Consider the following 5,362-nt stretch of genomic DNA (forward strand, 5'->3'; position numbering starts at 1 on the left):
CACAATTCAGCTAGAACTGATTGCATACTGTCTAGATATGGGGCACTGTATAGATGCTGGACCTGTACTGGTGGCTAAAACACCTGAATTCTCAGGAGCTCCCTCAGGAGTTTAATCTGAAGAGGACCACCAGACCCCTAGGGAAGGAAAAGAAAACACAGAACCACCTTATTTGTACCCCAAATTTTTCATTGTTTGCTGCAGTGTATTTAAAACAACAAAATGATGAAAACAGCAACAGAACTTTTAAGAATTACCAACAGAAGCTGCTTCCCTAATACCTTTAAGGGTGGGTTTGAAAGCCAGACACATGCATTCATTAATAAGAGCCTAAGACTCTATATATAGAGTCTCTATATATATAATAAGAGCCTAAGACTATAGCATAAGTGGATGCCTAAAAACCCAAATGCTTGTTCTTGTTAGGCTATACCAGAAGGATTCTGTTAGCTCCAATTCATGATGCCATTTTTGGGTGCATATGTGTTGGTCGTATATCTTCTTGAAGATAAACTGAATAAGCAAATCAACAGACTTATTGTCATTCTTGGAGCAGCCACCAGTAGACCTCGCAGAGACTCTATGGACAGAGAGTTCTTTCGTTCCAGGTAAGGATTTCTAACATTGTCTAACTTTACTTTGTGTTGACAGAAGCTGATATATTTTATAACTTAATTAAAGCCATAAAAAGGAAAAACTTTGTTTACTCCATGGGTGCTTTATTTGGTAATATTCCAATCTCAGGTTGTTCTAGGAAAAGCACTATATGAACTCTGCTTACATCACAGGATGCTATATTTTCAGAGGTGGTTGTCCAATCCCACTATAGGCCAAGACAAGTTCTACCATCTGTTACCCACACAATTACCACAACAGAAAATGGGAACACTGTTGGTGTTTTTTTTTTTTTTTTAGATGAACCAACGTGCAGCAAGAAATGTCTAATGTTGAACAACCCAGCACAACAGTGTAGGTCACTTGGGCTCAGATTTGAAGCTATAGCAGTATTGGAAATAATAAATTCTTTGTATAGAAGAAAGGGATAAAATAGTTTCTCCCTTTTTATCAGGATGGAAAGAGGCTCAATGCAATTCTCTTTCAAAAGTAAAAGTTTACATCTAATTCTATAATAAAAGTGGAAGATTATTGAAAAAAAAACTATTTAGCTTATTCTTCCAGTTTTCATGTTCCACCATATACAACAGAATTTACAATTTGCATAGGAAGGAGCAAAGGACATCCTTCTCATAAATGCAAACCTACTTGAAGTATTTGAAATACCACTTTTAGTAATAGGGTTGGCTCAAGGCATGGAGGCTCTTTCTTTGAGAAGATTTGTTTCAAATTAACTGATATTCTTTTAGAGTCTCTCCAGCTGAATGTGGCCCGTCCCTTCAATAAATATTTCGGTTTGTAGTTTCCACATCCTCTGGAAAAGCTCATCAGGCTAGGAGACTGTAAAATCCAGGTCTGTGATTTCTCTTGTATTTACTTGTATTCACATTTCTTTTCTGAATCATCAGAATCACAGCTGCTGAGGCTTGTAGGTTAACTTTAATGACATCATTTCAGAATCATTCTAGAACCAAGACTGTCCACTTCTTCAGAGACTTGCATATGGCAGGGTGGGGGGTGGGGAATTTAATATCAGTAAGGACACTGCTTTATTGTGAAGCCAGGGAAAACACCTAGAGTGACCATTGTTATTTAATATTATGAGAACTTTTCACTCACAGTGATATGTGAAAATGTGTATCACATTAATAAACCTTGAGATGGGTTCAGTGAACAGTTGGGAAAAGCCTGCCTTTCACCCCCTTTGATCATTATCTTTCTTTTGGAGGCTTATATTTGAAAAGAAGTGTTTATAGCAACCTGGATAGAGCTTAATTACTAAACTCACAAAATATGCAATACAGTAGAAAACAATGTTCAGGAATTTTTTTTCTTCCAGACAAATTCTAACTGCTAGAATATTTGACAGGTAAAATTAATAGCCATGATCTACATAATCCATGCAGCATTTGAATATTCCATCAGGCAAAAATAAGTCATGGATGTGAAATCCAGGTTAAGAGATGGTGCTGTGTGTTTTAAATTGATTTACAGTTTGACAGAGCAAAGCGATCTGTATCAAGGAAAACAAAATTTTCAAAGCTTGTCTGTGATGAAAGGACACATTTGTTTGAAGGGAAGACTAGGGGAGGAACAGGGGCAGGGGTAAATATGGCTTATAGTTAATGTAGTTAGGACAGGTCAGCAGATGTGTCAGCAGACTTGTTAAACAAGAGGACTGAATTTTTTAATGGAAATTTTTATTGAGAAGGCACTGCCTTTGAACCGGATGTATCTTGTTATGTAGCTTCTTCAGCAGCCAAGCAACAGTGCTAGAGCATAAGGACTTGTTATTACCGGGGCTCTTCAGCTTTCAACTGAACTGTTCTTTTAAAAACAAGGTGCATTTGGGACATCTGGATGGCTCAGTTGGTTAAGCATCAGACTTCAGTTTGGGTCATGATCTTGTGATTTGTGAGTTTGAGCTCCAGGTCAGGCTCTGTGCTGACAGTTCTGAGCCTGGACCCTCCTTTGGATTCTGTGTCTCCCCATCTCGTGCTCTGTCTCTCTCTCGCTCAGAAATAAACATTAAAAAAAATTTTTAATAAAATAAAAAATAAAAAACAAGGCACATTTAAGTTACTCCCTGACACCAGTCACTCCCCTTCTTTCTGGGAGCAGCATATTCCACTTCTGTTTTCATCTTCGTTGATTGGCAGATTGGAGTTTAAGAAAAAAAAAAAAAGACATTTAGCAGTTCTTCAGTGGCCACTTTATGAAAGGCATTTTATGTACCATTTTCTGTGGTCATGAAGGCCTGAAATAATGCCACAAACTAAGAAGCTTGGAAGTGCAGTTATTATATATTTTAAAAGATCTTTTGGTGAATAGCATGCCTTATTTTTTTGTTTTAAATTAGAACTGATCTCTGACAACCGTCAAGATCCTCAAATTTTGAGTAGACTTTTTTTCTTCCAATATTTTATTTAAATTCAAGTTAGTTAACATATAGTGCAGTATTGGTTTCAGGAGTAGAATTCAGTGATTCATCACTTACATATGACACACAGTGCTCATCCCAAGGAGTGTCCTCCTTAATGTCCATCACCCATCTAGCCCATTCCCCACCTCCCTCCCTCCATCAACCCTGTTTGTTCTCTATAGTTAAGAGTCTCTTAAGTTTGACTCCCTATTTGTTTTTATCTTATTTTATTTTACCTTCCCTTCCCCTATGTTCTTCTGTTTTGATTGGAAGATTTATTTCTAATTGCTAAGCTTTTATTCTGTTGAAAGTTAAATAATGTAGTTTGAGAGATTCTTTCTGTTGTAAAGGGGCTTATTGGAAATTTTAAAGACCTAATGTAACAACATCCCATGTCACTGCTAAATGCTTAGTGCTATGGCTGCAGGGCAATTCATCTTAAATGTTATTCTTGAAGTTTTGTATCCCTCATATTAAAGCTCTGATACTTGGGCAGAAGCTAACTCTTTAAACCTACTCTACGGCACAGTAAGAAAAATGACTAGCACACTTGACTTGATTTGGCGATTTAGGTGTCATCACAATTACTTAGTGTTTTTCAGTTTACCTATTAGGCATATGAAGAGCTAAAGATTTCTTTACCTGTGTCATATGTTTGCATGTGTTTAAATATGGTTTTTAAAAATTTTTTTAAATGTTTTTATTTATTTTTGAGACAGAGAGAGACAGAGCAGGCTGAATCTGAAGCAGGCTCCAGGCTCTGAGCTGTCAGCACAGAGCCCAATGCGGGGCTCGAACTCACCAACTGTGAGATCATGACCTGAGCTGAAGTTGAACAATTAACTGACTGAGCCACCCAGGTGCCCCTGAAATATGTTTAACACATTTTTATAACATTTTTTTAGAAAAAGAGATTTTTAAAGAAATTTTTATTTAATAATTGTAGCATTACATACAATTGTAAGAAGTAATGCAGAGATTCTGTTTCCCCAATGATAGCATTTGCAAAACTATGGTATAATATCACAACCAGGATAATGACAGTATGTAACTATAGCTGGTTCTGTGACACTATATAACTAGAATATAATATCACAAGCAGGATGGGGCACCTGGGTGGCTCAGTTGGTTAAGCATCTGACTTTGACTCAGGTCGTGATCTCACAGTCCATGAGTTTGAGCCCTGGGTGGGACTCTGTGTCCACAGCTCAGAGCCTGGAGCCTGTCTTGGATTCTGTGTCCCCCTCTCTCTCTGCCCCTTCCCCACTCCCACTATGTCTCTCTCTCTCTCTCTCTCTCTTAAAAACAAATGACCATTAAAAAAAAGTATCGCAGGATAATGATACTTTATAATTATAGCACTACAGCTAGTTGTACAATACTATATAACTGTAACCATAGTATAATATCACACCAGGATAATGATACACTGATTTTATTCAGATTTTCCCAGTTTTACTGGTGTGTGTGCACATGTGCAAGTGTATTAAGTTATATATAGTTTTATCACCTGCATAACTTTGTATATCCACTACCAGAGTAAAGATACTGAACAGTTTCTATACCCTGAAATCCCATGTATGTCCTTAAATAATCCACTACCTTCCTTCTGTCCACCATGCAGCCACAAACCCTGCCATCCACTAATCTGTCCTTCATTTCTAAAATGGTGTCATTTCAAAATATTATATAAATGGAATCATGATATGTAGCCCTCTGAGATTTCTTTTTTCTATTCAGCATAATTCCCTGGAGGGTCATCAAGTTATTGCATGTTTCTTTTAATAGCTGAGTAATAGTGCATGGTTTGAGTGTACTATAGCTTTTCACCTGCTGAAAGGCACCTTTTTAAATTCCAGGTTCAGGCTATTACAAATAAAGCTGCAGTCAACATTCTTGTACAGTGTGTGTGTGTGTGTGTGTGTGTGTGTGTGTGTGTGTGTGTACGTGTGTACACATAGTTTTTTATTTATTTGGGATAAATGTCCAAGAATGTAATTTCTAGATCATATGGTCCCTGCATGCTTAGTTTTATAAAAGAGTTGGATTTTTTAATTTATACTAAGAACACTATGTTCCTTTTTAATTTTTTTTATTGTAGGAAAAACATTTAACATGAGATTTACACTCAAACTTCTAAGTTTGCAATGCAGTATTGTTAACTTTAGACACTATGTTTTCCAGCAAATCTCTAGAACTTGTTTTATGAATTCTCATTTCCCCTTCCCCTCAGCCCCTGGCAACCACCATTCTATCCTCTGTGAGTTTGACTCTTTTAAATACCTCAGGTATCTAGATGGAATCACGCAGTATTTGTCTTTCTGT

The 5,362-nt window shown here is 36.9% G+C and overlaps 1 non-coding gene across 1 annotated transcript; it reads left to right on the forward strand.

Annotated features, from left to right (window-relative positions):
• The first annotated feature begins 2,324 nt into the window (after positions 1 to 2,324).
• Positions 2,325 to 2,464, forward strand: LOC132670644 (small nucleolar RNA SNORA50). The gene has a single exon (XR_009606865.1). It is a non-coding gene; the product is annotated as a small nucleolar RNA SNORA50 (small nucleolar RNA).
• The last annotated feature ends 2,898 nt before the right edge of the window (positions 2,465 to 5,362 follow it).

Source organism: Panthera onca, chromosome B3 (assembly GCF_046562875.1).
Source record: "Panthera onca isolate mPanOnc1 chromosome B3, mPanOnc1 haplotype 2, whole genome shotgun sequence".
Classification (NCBI taxonomy): domain Eukaryota; kingdom Metazoa; phylum Chordata; class Mammalia; order Carnivora; family Felidae; genus Panthera; species Panthera onca.